Below are 15240 nucleotides of genomic sequence, written 5' to 3'. Positions count from 1 at the left end.
AAACAAACTGACCTTATTAACAAACCCAGTCTTATTTTTTTTAATCATGAAAACAAATTGCTTTTCAAATATTATGATTAACAAGCCAATAAGAAACCTAGACTCTTCACTGAATACCCACTGTGTGTCCCATTTATGTATCCCTACTATGTGTCAAAGGGGGGAAAATATGCAACTATGAAGGGCTTCCCTGGTGCTCAGATGGTAAAGAATCTGCCTGCAATGTGGGAGACCTGGGTTCGATCTCTGGGTTGGGAAGATCCCCTGGAAGAGGGCATGACAACCCACTCAAGTATTCTTGCCTGGAGAATCCCCATGGACAGAGGAACCTGGTGGGCTACAGTCCATGGGGTAGCAAGGCGTTGGACATGACTCAGAGACTAAGTACAGCACAATAAGCACATGCAACTATAAAACTCTGTCTCTGCCTTCAAAAAACCTCAAATCTAGCTGGGGCAATGAGATATGCACACCTGGAAATACCGCTCACCACACAGGCAGAAGGTACTACAATGACAAATGAGTATGAGGCCTCATGGAATAAAGCCTCTTATAAGGTCTAATGATCTTAAAAGGCTTCTTGCAGTATCTTAGTTCGGGTTCCCTAGAAACAGCTTGTGAAACAAGAAGTTGCATGCTTAAGGTTTATTCCAGAATGTTCTTGGGAAAGTATGCCTATAAGGAAGCAAGAAAGGCAAAAGCCAAGATTGGGCAGAGGAGGAAGTTGACCCTTAATGTGGTTGCTACATGGAGATCCTACAGGGAGAGCTGGAGCCGAGATAGTTCTTCAAAGCTATCCCAAATAAAGGCAAGGAGCCTGGGCTTCTCAATGTCTGCACCATCCAATCTTTGGCCACAGACCACTCAGTACAATGGTGTTCACCTTATCAAATAGACAACTCCTTGTATCAAAGGCAACTTCCAGCAGTTGGATGCATTGGCCTTAAGAGTCTTCCCTGAGGAGAGTAGCAGAGCATCTGCTACAAGGCATTATAGTTTGAACAGGCCTTTGAAGATTGAATAGGATTTAAATAAATTGTAGAACAGAATTGACAGATATGCAGTCTTGGGTTGGGAATAGTATAAGAACAGGCAAGTTATATCCATACAACAAATAAATCAGGCTTTAATTCAACTGACTCTTGTTGACTCCTACTTTTTAAAGGGGCCAGGAATTTTTATGATGTAGTATCTCATTTAGTCATTATTATGACCCTTTGAGATTATTCCATGTCGCATGTGAGAGAAAATGAATCTCAGTATCATTATGAATTGCCCAAAATCATCCATGAAGTAAGTGGTGGAGCTGGCACTCAAACTCTAGTCTTCTGTCTCCAAAGACTTCTCCATCCAATATTGTATGACATCCCTTATATGTGGAATCTAACAAGTGATACAAATGAACTTACTTACAAAACATAAACAGACTCACAGGCTTAGAGAATGAGCTTATGGTTGCCAGGGGGAAGGATAGGGGACAGTATAGTTAGGGAGTTTGGGATTGGCATGTGCACACTGCTATATTTAAAATGGATAACCAACAAGGACCTATTGTATAGCACAGGGAACTCTGCTCAATTTTATGTGGTGGCCTGGATGGGAGGGAAGTTTGGAGAAGAATGGATACCTGTATATGTATGGCTGAGTCCCTTTGTTGTGCACCTGAAACTATCACAACACTGCTAATCAGCTATATGTATTGGGGTATAGCTGATTAAAATAAGATAAAGATTAGTCACTAACCAAATGTTTATCCAGTGTTAAATGGATAGCCAGCAATGTCCTACTGTATAGCACATGGAAATCTGCTCAATGTCATGTAGCAGCCTGGATGGGAGGGGAGAATGGCTACATGTATATGTATGGATGAATTCCTTTGCTGCTCACGTGAAACTATCACAACATTGTTAATACCCTCTACTCCAATTAAAAAATACAAAGTTTAAAAGAAAAAGGACTTCTCTACTACACCATGTTTATATGACTGAAAACTGAATTCTGTGCCTGCAAAAGATGTTCGTGCCTTATGGAGAGTCTATAACAGATGTTCTGGTTCTAGGTCCTGTACTTTATTGTGTTGATCTCCAGATGTCTCAATATTATAATTTTATAATAATAATACATTCATTATTAGCAGTAATATTATTGATACTGGTTATTGTTTGCTAAGACTATGTTAAACTTTCTCACTCTGTCTCTCTGTGGATTACAGCATTTATCCTCACAACAAACCAGAGCAAGGTAATATTGTTCTCATTTTATGGATGAACTATCTAAAACTCAGATGATATAATAAATGTTTCCAAGATCACATAGCTCAACTGTGACAGAGCTGAGATTAGAATCTAGGTCTCTTTGACTGGAGAAATCCATGATTTTAAACAGCATCAGTCAGTTCAGTTCAGTTCAGTTTCTCAGTCGTGTCCGACTCTTTGCAACCCCATGAATCGCAGCACGCCAGGCCTCCCTGTCCATCACCAACTCCTGGAGTTCACTCAAACTCATGTCCACAGAGTCGGTGATGCCATCCAGCCATCTCATTCTCCGTCGTCCCCTTCTCCTCCCGCCCCCAATCCTTCCCAGCATCAGAGTCTTTTCCAGTACTTTAATACTTTAAGCCTTTTTAGTTTGTTTTTGTATCTTCTATGTGCTTGGTATATCACTGGATACATTCTTGATACTTAGCGATTACTTATCATGTAAGAAACCTGAGATACATGGCTTTGTTACTCTACTTCAGTGTCCCCAATTTTCACAAAGGTGAAATGTTATGAGACCAGAGAAATGTTATATGAGACTAGAAAGTGAACTGGTGAGTCCAAAGGTGTCAGTCTCAATTTGCTTTCGTTTAAATTTCAGGCTCTGTCAGTTCAGTTCAGTTCAGTTCAGTCGCTCAGTCGTGTCTGACTCTCCGTGACCCCATGAATCACAGCACGCCAGGCCTCCCTGTCCATCATCAACTCCCGCAGTTCACTCTAACTCATGTCCACAGAGTCGGTGATGCCATCCAGCCATCTCATTCTCCGTCATCCCCTTCTCTTCCCGCCCCCAACCTTTCCCAGCATCAGAGTCTTTTCCAGTGAGTCAACTCGTCGCATGAGGTGGCCAAAGTATTGGAGTTTCAGCCTTAGCATCAGTCCTTCCAATGAACACCCAGGATTGATCTCCCTTAGAATGGACTGGTTGGATCTCCTTGCAGTCCAAGGGACTCTCAAGAGTCTTCTCCAACACCACAGTTCAAAAGCATCAATTCTTCGGCGATCAGCTTTCTTCACAGTCCAACTCTCACATCCATACATGACCACGGGAAAAACCATTGCCTTGACTAGACAGACCTTTGTTGGCAAAGTAATGTCTCTGCTTTTCAATATACTATCAAGGTTGGTCATAAATTTCCTTCCAAGGAGTAAGCGTCTTTTAATTTCATGGTTTCAGTCAGCATCTGCAGTGATTTTGGAGCCAAAAAAAAAAGTCTGACACCGTTTCCACAGTTTTTCCATCTATTTCCCATGAAGTGATGGGACCAGATGCCATGATCTTTGTTTTCTGAATGTTGAGCTTCAAGCCAACCTTTTCACTCTCCTCTTTCACTTTCATCAAGAGGCTTTTTAGTTCCTCTTCACTTTCTGCCATAAGGGTAGTGTCATCTGCATATCTGAGGTTATTGATATTTCTCCCGGCAATCTTGATTGCAGTTTGTGCTTCTTCCAACCCAGCATTCCTCATGATGTAGTCTGCGTATAAGTTAAATAAGCAAGGTGACAATATACAGCCTTGACGTACTCCTTTTCCTATTTGGAACCAGTCTGTTGTTCCATGTACAGTTCTGACTGTTGCTTCCTGACCTGCATACAGGTTTCTCAAGAGGCAGGTCAGGTGGTCTGGTATTCCCATCTCTTTCAGAATGTTCCACAGTTTATTGTGATCCACACAGTCAAAGGCTTTGGCATAGTCAATGAAGCAGAAATAGATGTTTTTCTGGAACTCTCTTGCTTTCTCCATGATCCAGCGGATGTTGGCATTTTGATCTCTGGTCCCTCTGCCTTTTCTAAACCTGCTTGAACATCTGGGAGTTCACGGTTCACATATTGCTGAAGCCTGGCTTGGAGAATTTTGAGCATCACTTTGCTAGCGTGTGAGATGAGTGCAATTGTGCAGTAGTTTGAGCATTCTTTGGCATTGCCTTTCTTTGGGATTGGAATGAAGACTTATCTTTTCCAGTCCTGTGGCCATTGCTGAGTTTTCCAAATCTGCTGGCATATTGAGTGCAGCACTTTCACAGCATCATCTTTGAAGATTTGAAATAGCTCAACTGGAATTCCATCACCTCCACTAGCTTTGTTTGTAGTGATGCTTTCTAAGGCCCACTTGACTTCACATTCCAAGATGTCTGGCTCTAGGTCAGTGATCACGTTATCGTGACTATCTTGGTCGTGAAGATCTTTTTTGTACAGTTCTTCTGTGTATTCTTGCCACCTCTTCTTAATATCTTCTGCTTCTGTTAGGTCCATACCATTTCTGTCCTTTATCGAGCCCATCTTTGCATGAAATGTTCCCTTGGAATCTCTAATTTTCTTGAAGAGATCTCTTGTTTTTCCTATTCTGTTGTTTTCCTCTATTTCTTTGCATTGATCGCTGAGGAAGGCTTTCTTATCTCTCCTTGCTATTCTTTGGAACTCTGCATTCAGATGCTTATATCTTTCCTTTTCTCCTTTGCTTTTCGCTTCTCTTCTTTTCACAGCTATTTGTAAGGCCTCCTCAGACAGCCATTTTGCTTTTTTGCATTTCTTTTCCATGGTATTGACCTTATTCATCATTTCATGTCACCATTCATCTGTCTTTTGTTATAGCAAGTATATGTGAAGTCTTACTATGTGCTGGGCACTGTTTTAGATGTCAAAAGAAATAGGACAAAGTACCTTTACTCACAGAATGTATATTATAGAGGAGGGAGGCAAATGAGTCACAATTATTTAAATAAGCAATATCTCAAGATGGTGATCAGTGCTCTGGAGAAATATTAAAGCCTAGGAAGGAGGATTGGGGTTAGGTTAAGGAGAGGGTAGTATTTTAGATGGGGTGGCCAGGAGGGTTTTTTTTTAAATATGATACATGAACAGAGATCTGAAGGAAGTGAGCTGTGCACATATGCTGAGGAAAAGTGTTATAGGCAGAGCGAACCACAAATGTGAAGGCCTAGAGGCAGGAGCTTTCCTGGTGTGTCAGAGAAACATGAAAATACAATTAATGAGATGTTATTATAATATTTGCCAAACAACTCAACAGTTATATAAAAGATTTAAAAGCCCTTCCCCATAGTTGGCTATGTATTTCCCACTAGAGCAGATTTGGCATAAGATGAAAAGGACCAATGGGAAAAGATTAAAGTGTTTGAAGCCAACTCATCAACAAGAAATAAGATGGGCTGTTTAATGGCTATCTTTAGCAGCCCCATGCAGGTTTTTATAAGGAGCTGTGGAATAGCCTTCTGAGGACTAAGTTCTGCTCTTTATTTTGGGAGGTAGATACAAATTAGAAAATCAGTCAAGAGAGAATGTTGGCCTCCAATGACATGAGAATTGCTTGGGGGTAGTAGGAGGCAGCGGATAAGACAATGGCACCCCACTCCAGTACTCTTGCCTGGAAAATTCCATGGACGGAGGAGCCTGGTAGGCTGCAGTCCATGAGGTCGCTAAGAGTCAGACACAACTTCACTTTCACTTTTCAGTTTCATGCATTGGAGAAGGAAATGGCAACCCACTCCAGTGTTCTTGCCTGGAGAATCCCAGGGACGGGGGAGCCTTGTGGGAGGCCATCTATGGGGTCGAACAGAATCGGACACGACTGAAGTGACTTAGAAGCTGCAGCAGCAGTAGGAGGTAGGAGGGTGGTTATGTTTAGTCAACAGGTGAGAAATTTAGAAAAATAGCGAGGTTGAATTGAGAACTTTTGGTATGGCATTAATCTCCATTTTATTTTCAAGCTAAAAAAAGTGTTCTGATATAAGGTTGAAAGAACTCTATAAACCCAGCTTTACTGACATCTCTGTCATTTGCATGAGTAATATGGTAAAGAATCTGCCTGCAATGTGGAAGACCTGGGTTTGATCCCTGGGTTGGGAAGATCCCCTGGAGAAGGGAAAGGCTACCTACTCCAGTATTCTGGCTTGGAGAGTTCCATGGGCTGTATAGTCCAAGGAGTCGCAGAGTCAGACACGACTGAGTGACTTTCACTTCTGATGGTCCTAGGACTGATACCTCAGTTGGTAAAGAATCCAGGAGACCCCAGTTCAAATCCTGGGTTGGGAAGATCCCCTGGATAAGGGAAAGGCTGCCCACTCCAGTATTCTGGCCTGGAGAATTCCATGTGCTATATAGACCATGGGGTTGCAAAGAGTCAGACATGACTGAGTGACTTTAAAAAAAAGAGAGAAAGAGAGACAAGTATGAACTTGACATTAAGGTGAGTAAGCCTAAATGTGGCTTCCTAGGGAGGATTGATTGGTGTATTCATTCAATTATGTGTTTATGTACCTAGTTTTGTCTTTGTCTATTCCAAAAAGTTGAAATAGGCTACACAGCTATGTATATATTACACAAGATAAGAAGTAAGAGAAGAAATTATAAAGAAATAATAATAGTTGAAGAAATAAGATATGATAAAATTAGGGTAAAACTGTATAAACTTCCACCCATAAGATCATACAGAGTTAGCTAATGGGAAGCTACATACATTTAGCTGTGATATTTTTAGAAAAAGATTTGAAGGATCCCGGGAATGATCAGTTCTTTGATATATACTTTCCATAAGATAAAATCTAACTAGACCTTCCAGAGAGGCAGGAAAGATATTTTGTCCTCTCGGAGGCAGGAAAGATCCTGAGGTTGACTCCCTAATGATTCTCTATATCTAAATGATAAAACTTGAGTGTAATCCCATTTCCTTAAGTGTGCACACACCTGTGACTTGCTTCTAACAAATAGAATACAGCAAAGTGATGGATAGACATAAAACCTTTGGGTGGCATATCGAGGGACTCCAAGGAGCTCTGGTCCTTTATGTCCCAGTGCAGAAATAATTCAGCGAAAAACAAAGTGATAGAGAAGAAATGATTTATTAGAATAGGACATTCATGTGTCTTACAGGTGGGCAGGAAAGAGGATGCTGTGCCCTGAGAAGTTGCTGGGCTACAGTTTCATAATCAAAGGAAAAGTGGGGAAGGGGAGAAGGCTTTCTTTGTTTTTCTTGAGTAGACATCATGCGTCCATCCTCAGCTCCTTGCAAGGGAGTTTTCTTGTCCCCACATGGTAAAGCTAGGTCCACAAATTATTGTGTGTATATAAATATATATGTGTGTGTATGTTTTTGCATGTATGTGTGCATGCAGAGAGCATGTCCTAGAGATCATTACCTTATTGAGCTCACTGGACAGGATGTGGGTCTCAATGGCACCATTGTTTTACTGTTTGTGGGCTGTCTTTTGCTTCTGTGCATGATTTTGTTGCTAAGAAATCCTGCCTGGTTTAGTGATTAAGCAAACCTACTTTCTTGAGTAATAATTTATAGGGGTCTTCAATATTTTTGCAACTTACAGTCTTCTAGTGGGATTGATCTCAGGTGGCCTCAGCCTGCAGTGGTTTGATGTGTTGCTTCAGTTCTTGGCCAGAGATTGAGATCAGGTATAGTCAGTGAGGTAACTGAATCCTAGCCATTTGGCCAGTGGTCAGTAACAAGGCCATGGCCCTTCAGTTTTGCAGAAAATAATCACCATAAAGACAGAAAGTAGTGAAACATGTAGTGTTTATTAGGAGGAAAAAGGGTACACTATGTGTGGATAGACACACGAACCGACTTGAAAGAGTCACACACTTATGGCAGTTTGAATTACTTTTATGGGGCATTTCTTCTGGATTTCCTTTGGCCAATCATTTTGCTTTGCCTGGTTCTGAGTCTGTATTTGGTATATTTCAGGAACCTCCCATGTGTGCATGCTCATCTCTTAACTGAGATGGATTCTAGTGAAGAGGCTAATGGGTAGTTGACATCACTTACTAAGAGGTTACACACACCCCTTTTGATTTCCAAGGAGCCTTTCTGAACATTTGTAGTCAGGGAGGTCTCCTTAACTTTGAGAATGAGAAATATGTGGTCTCTATCTCTTATCTGGGCAGGGCCCAGCTTCCTCCATCATCCTGCTTTTATGGAGTTTCTGTCCACAGGGGAGCCCATCTATCTCCTGCCTTAGGACTAACTGTTTAATTACCTACTTTGTCCATTTCCTCTGTTCCTCTCAGACACTGTGGATTAACACATGTTGTTATATAAGATTCTGTCTTAGCAGACTACACTAGGAGACACTGTCCATTGCTTTGAAGAAGTAAACTGCTATGTTTTGAGAGGGCCTATAGAAAGGGGCCACATGACAAGGAACAACTTGCAGCTTTTAGAAGTAGAGAGTGGCCATTGAATGAGAGCCATCAAAAAATGGTACATCAGTCCTACAACCACAAGGGAATAAACGGTTGCTAAAACACAAATGACCTTGAGAGAAGATATCTCCCTGGTCAAACTCCGAAATAAACTGCAGCACCAGCCAACACCTGGATGGTATACTGCTGAGACCTGGGAGCAGTGGACCTAGTTATGTTGTGCCTGGACTCTGCATCCATAGAAAGTATGATATGATCAACTTGTACTGTTTTAAACTATTAATACTAAGCTGTGCCTTAAACCATCCCTTAGGTCTTACTCTTTAATAGATCTTACTCTTTGATAGGTCTCCAAGGGAAGTTGGGGAAATAATTTCCATGAAACTTTTCACTTCAGAGGGCTTCACTGCAGTTTTATATAGAGGCAGGATAAATAGGGTCCATGGCTCTTTAAGATCCCCAGAAGATCTTTCCTCATGTATAGAACCATACCGTGGTTTTTGAGATACCTGAATGTAGCAGTCTAAGTCTTCTAGAATAAGGTCTGTCACCCTCCACAAGAGTCTCTCTTTTATATGGTATCCATCTACTCTTCTGCATTTTGAACACTTCAGAATTACATACTCACTCTTACTGAGTATATAATTACTCTACTGACTGCTAAACAATAATGTCATTCGCTGAATTACTTTATCACCAGAGACGTAATCATCTGTCCAAAAACAGTTATGTCAGATTCTCATTGATCTTCAGAATGTCTTTAGAGCATTTTAACTTATAATTAACACATACACTTCTTTGCATTAGCAAATGTGAAACAGAATCTTTTCCCTGCTGTATCATTTTCATCGTTCTCCAGTCTTTACTGGAATCCTTGAAAATGTGAAGGTGGATGGGTGCTTTTTGCATTATAATTCAATGTGATAAACCCCACAGCTCCTGTTCAAGAATTCCATTTAATTTAAAAGGAAAAGTTACTGTTTTTATTCCAAACTCATATGTTTTCTCATGCAGACTGATGGAATTATATAATTCTTTCAAGTAAAGTAGATAATAAAGTTTTAAGACCTATTTTACAACTTTTAAAAAATTATAGACCACATGGGAGTCTGTTTTTCTTCACAGAATGAAGGGGTAGGAACTTTTGCAAACTCCACCTCTCAAGAAACAACAGATTTTATCTTTGACAATAAACAACCCTACTGTGTCATCAGTAAAGGAAAATATTTTGAATAAATAAGTCTGTTATCTTACAAAAATCCCAACTCTCCAACAAACATCTTGTGAAATCAGGAAGGCTATCAGTCATAAACAAAACCAAAAATAAAGCAAAATATATTATTAAATTTATAATCAATTTGATATATGGCACTGAACTGGTTCTTTATTTTGTTCAGGATGAATGATAGCTTAAAAGTCAGGACTAATCCAACATGGGGGATTTGTAGGGTTTATTTCTCAAATATCTAATGGATTTGCACTTGTTATTCAGTTGCTAAGTCATGTACAACTTTTTGTGACCCCATGGGCTGCAGAATGCCAGGCTTCCCTGTCCTTCACTATCTCCTGGAGTTTTCTTAAACTCATGTCCATTGAGTCAGTGATACCATCCAACCATCTCATCCTCTGTTGCCTCCCTTCTCCTCCTGCCTTCAATCTTTCCCAGCATCAGGGTCTTTTCCAATAAGTAAGCTCTTTTGCATCAGGTGGCCAAAGTATTAGAGTTTCAGCTTTAGAATCAGTCGTTCCAATGAATAGCCAGAGTTGACTTCCTTAAGGACTGACTGGTTTGATCTCCTTGCTGTCCAAGGGACTGGCAAGAGTCTTCTTCAGCACTACAATGTGAAAGTATCAATTGACACTCAGCCTTCTTTATGGTCCAAACCTCACAAGACACTGGAAAAAACCGTAACTTTGACTATAGGGACCATTGTCAGCAAAGTGATGTCTCTGCTTTTTAATATGCTAAGTTCGTCTAAATCCAAAATGGATTTGCATTTAAATGCCACCAAATTAGTGTAGGAAAGAAAAGTTTTTCATCTACTTTCATGTTCTGTACCTGAGACCTGTGAATTAAACTGAGAAAAGACAGGTTAACAGGAGAAGAAGTTTATTTTGCATAGAGCAAAAGTAAAAACCCTAAGAAATGGTTAGACTTGAGAAATTATATACCACTTTAACAAAGGGTGACATTTTGTGGAGAAGTGACAAGACAAAGGAGAAGATCTTTGGGTTTCTAGGAACAGTAAATTATGAAAAGGTAAACATACATGGATGCTAATGAAAGATAAAGGTAATTTTGTAAATTTTTCTTAATGCAGAGTTATCTTGGTACTGAGTTTTCATCTCCTATGTTAAGTGTTGTTCCCATCCTCCTGGTATGGGAGAGGAGAGGGAGGATACTTTTATAAAAGGAAATTTATTTATTTATTTTAATTTTTTTTTTTATTTTATTGGAGGCAAATTACCTTACATTAATATATTGGTTGGTTTTGCCATACATTGACACGAATCCGCCCTGGGTGTACATGTGTTCCCTTTATTGAACCCCCCTCCCACCTCCCTCTTCCCCATATCCTCCCTCCAGGTCATTCCCGTGCACTAGCCCCAAGCATCCTGTATCATGCGTCAAACCTGGACTGGTGATTCATTTCACATATGATAATATACATGCTACAATGCCATTCTCCCAAATCATCCCACATTCACCCTCTCCCATAGAGTCCCAAAGACTGTTCTATATACCTATGTCTCTTTTGCAGTCTCATATACAGGGTTAAGGTTACCATCTTTCTAAATTCCATATATATGCGTTAGTATACTGCATTAATGTTTTTCTTTCTGGCTTACTTCACTCTGTATCAGTTCAGTTCAGTTCAGTCGCTCAGTCGTGTCCGACTCTCTGCGACCCCATGAATCACAGCACGCCAGGCCTCCCTGTCCATCACCAACTCCTGGATTTCACTCAAACTCATGGCCACAGAGTCGGTGATGCCATCCAGCCATCTCATTCTCTGTCGCCCCCTTCTCCTCCCACCCCCAACCTTTCCTAGCATATTTTTTGGGGCTCCAAAATCACTGAATATGGTGATTGTAGCCATGAAATTAAAAGATGCTTACTCCTTGGAAGGAAAGTCATGACCAACCTTGATAGCATATTAAAAAGCAGAGACATTACTTTGCCAACAAAGGTTCGTCTAGTCAAGGCTATGGTTTTTCCCGTGGTCATGTATGGATGTGAGAGTTGGACCGTGAAGAGAGCTGATCGCTGAAGAATTGATGCTTTTGAACTGTGGTGCTGAAGAAGACTCTTGAGAGTCCCTTGGACTGCAAGGAGATCCAACCAGTCCATTCTAAAGGAGATCAATCCTGGGTGTTCATTGGAAGAACTGATGCTAAAGCTGAAACTCCAATACTTTGGCCACCTCATGGAACAAGTTGAGTCACTGGAAAAGACTCTGATGCTAGGAAAGGTTGGGGGCGGGAGGAGAAGGGGACCACTGTTTTTCCATCTATTTCCTATGAAGTGATGGGACCAGATGCCATGATCTTTGTTTTCTGAATGTTGAGCTTCAAGCCAACCTTTTTCACTCTCCTCTTTCACTTTCATCAAGAGGCTTTTGAGTTCCTCTTCACTTTCTGCCATAAGGGTGGTGTCATCTGCATATCTGAGGTTATTGATATTTCTCCCAGCAATCTTGATTCCAGCTTGTGCTTCTTCCAGCCCAGCGTTCCTCATGATGTACTCTGCATATAAGTTAAATAAGCAGGGTGACAATATACAGCCTTGACTCACTCCCTTTCCTATTTGGAACCAGTCTGTATAATAGACTCCAATTTCATCCACCTCATTAGAACTGATTCAAATGCATTCTTTTTGATGGCTGAAAAATACTCCATTGTGTATATGTACCAAAGCTTTCTTATCCATTCGTCTGCAGATGGACATCTAGGTTCCTTCCATGTCCTGGCTATTATAAACAGTGCTGCAGTGAACATTGGAGGACATGTGTCTCTTTCAATTCTGGTTTCCTCGGTGTGTATGCCCAGGAGTGCGATTGCTGGATCATATGGAAGTTCTATTTCCAGTTTTTTGAGGAATCTCCACACTGTTCTCCATAGTGGCTGTACTAGTTTGCATTCCCACCAACAGTGTAAGAGGGTTCCCTTTTCTCCACACCCTCTCCAGCATTCATTGCATGTAGACTTTTGGATAGCAGCCATTCTGACTGGTGTGAAATGGTATCTCATTGTGGTTTTGATTTGCATTTCTCTGATTATGAGGGATGTTGAGCATTTTTTCATGTGTTTGTTAGCCATCTTTATGTCTTCTTTGGAGAAATGTCTGTTTAGTTCTTTGGCCCATTTTTTGATTGGGTCATTTATTTTTCTGGAATTGAGCTGCAGGAGCTGCTTGTATATTTTGGAGATTAAACCTTTATCAGTTGCTTCATTTGCTATTATTTTCTCCCATTCTGAAGGCTGTCTTTTCACTTTGCTTATAGTTTCCTTTGCTGTGCAGAAGCTTTTGATTTTAATTAGGTCCCATTTGTTTATTTTTGCTTTTATTTTCAATATTCTGGGAGGTGGGTCTTGGAGGATCCTACTGTGATTTATGTCGGAGAGTGTTTTGCCTACATTCTCCTCTAGGAGTTTTATAGAATCTGGTCTTACATTTAGCTCTCTAATCCATTTTGAGTTTATTTTGGTGTATGGTGTTAGGAAATGTTCTAGTTTCATTACTTTGCTTTGAAGTCAAAAGAAAAAGGACAGAGAGTTCTTCCTGTGTCTGCTGTTTCTTAATTGCTTGTTTCTTTGGCTCAAAGTAATCCTTAGTACCAAAATGACATATTTCAGGGTGGCATATTCTGATCTTCTTCTTAAATTCTTGATTGATTAACACCCAAAGCATTATGAATCTCCATTAATCAGAACTTTTTCATCACTAAATCATGAGACATCAAAACTGATTTCAGAGATACTAAAATCAGAGAAGTTAAAGAATTTGCCCAAGTTCACATGGGCAGTAAGTAAGGTAGAAATAGGACCAAAGGCAGAGTTTTCCTGGCTCCTAGTCTATTTTGTTTTCCATTAAATTTTCTTATCCATAAAGTGAGACTAATAGGATCATAAACTTTGAAGATAGAATAATTTCATATAAAACCCAAGCCTGTGGTACTAGATATATAGTTTGGATATATATGTTAGTTAATAGATATATAGTTTAGATATATATGTTAGTTAAGCTTGCTAAAGTTCAGTTTCCTTATTTTGAGTTCTTTGCTGTATCATCCTTATAAGGTTAGTCATTGTGAGCATTAAATGAGACAATCCATTTAAAGTCTTCAGTACAATGTCTTATCTATAATCAGTGCTAAATGTCAATTATCCACTATTATTATTAATAATAGTAACATTATTAGCTTTAGCAGTTTATTAGCATAGTTAATTGTTTCAGCATGATTGTTAATTATTTCCATAGGTCCAACCCAACTTCTAGGCCAGATAGGCAGTCCTGGTTAGAAATGCCTTGAGGGACATTGACAGACCTCCTCAAACTTAAATGTCTTTTGACAGGCCTGGCATACAGTTCCATCATTAACATCAGCTTTTAAAGACTTTTTGAATATGCATGCACATACCTTGGCATGTTATTAACCCATTCCTAGTGGAAAGGAATGTCCTTGGGAAAATAAATTTAGGCTAGTCAGTTTAAATAGGGTGAGAATAAGAAAAATAAATCATTGTCATTATATGTGTATTAGGCACTATTCTAAGTTCCTCTCTTCTGATTCCCATGGCTAATTTTTGCAGTAGGCACTGTTATTCTCATTTTATTGATAAGCAAACTGAGAGACAAAGAGATTAATCGACTTGCCCACAGAAGGTCACTATTGCCAACTAGGATTCAAGCCCCAATTTGGCTGACTCCATTGTCTGCTTTTAAGGACAGTTGCTTTTGCCACACAGTCTCCTCAGTGAAGGAACTCAGCAGCCAGAGGGACCCAAGACTGACCTCTGCTGCAATCAATATTAACCCTTTATAGAAAATGAATCAAGACTTTTTCTAGGGGTCTGCCACATCTGGCTATTGGAAAGTGATAATATCTGGCTCATGGCTATCAGTTTGACTTTTCAATGATAAGAAACACAATTTATATCTTTCTTCTAGGGAACCACAAAAAAATGAATGCCTAGGAAGTAAGATTTTATTAGGAAATGTTTTTCCCCAATTTTAAACCTTGAGGCTTTAATAACAGAGGGGTTTATATAGGAAAAGAGTAATAGCATTGAACTGGCAACCATAATTATCTTACTTAGATAATTTGAATAATCTGAATTTGAGTATAAGTGAGTCTCAGATATATGATTCTACAGTTGAAATAATAATTTCCTTCACCAGAAATGCCTTCCAAAAGCTGGATGGTGCTCATTTATTATTCCTCACTTTTTGCCTTCTCTCTTATTTATAGAGAAGAAGCTAGCCTTGGGCAATCAATTCCTTTTCATCCAATTAGCACATACCTAGAGCTTGAACTGGTCTCCCTGATCTTGAATTCCAGCCTACCTGACTTCTCTCTTGCTCAATCCATTTTCCCTAAACATATCAAATCTCCCTATGAAACCAAAATACTAAATAACTTCCCGTTGTTTCCCCATCAAATGTGTAAATCTCATGACACCCACAGTAACCCATTTTAAATTGCTCAGAGTGTTTGTTGATCACACTACATCACTGTATTTTATCAATGCACATTTACATCTACTATGAAGGGTCTTTCTCCCAGTGGCTCAGAAGGTAAAGAATCTG

At 39.8% G+C, this 15240-nt stretch overlaps 1 protein-coding gene across 1 annotated transcript in view; it reads left to right on the top strand.

Moving 5' to 3' along the window:
• The window catches only part of IL1RAPL2 (interleukin 1 receptor accessory protein like 2), a 625896-nt gene that overhangs the window by 151557 nt on the left and 459099 nt on the right, over window positions 1–15240 (top strand). The window lies entirely within an intron of this gene.

This window comes from Moschus berezovskii, chromosome X (assembly GCF_049115385.1).
Source record: "Moschus berezovskii isolate FMDL1 chromosome X, NW_MosBer_1.0, whole genome shotgun sequence".
In the NCBI taxonomy this organism is placed as follows: Eukaryota; Metazoa; Chordata; class Mammalia; order Artiodactyla; family Moschidae; genus Moschus; species Moschus berezovskii.
The sequence above is the reverse complement of the archived record's forward strand: the minus strand, read 5'-3'. Positions and strand labels throughout refer to the sequence as shown.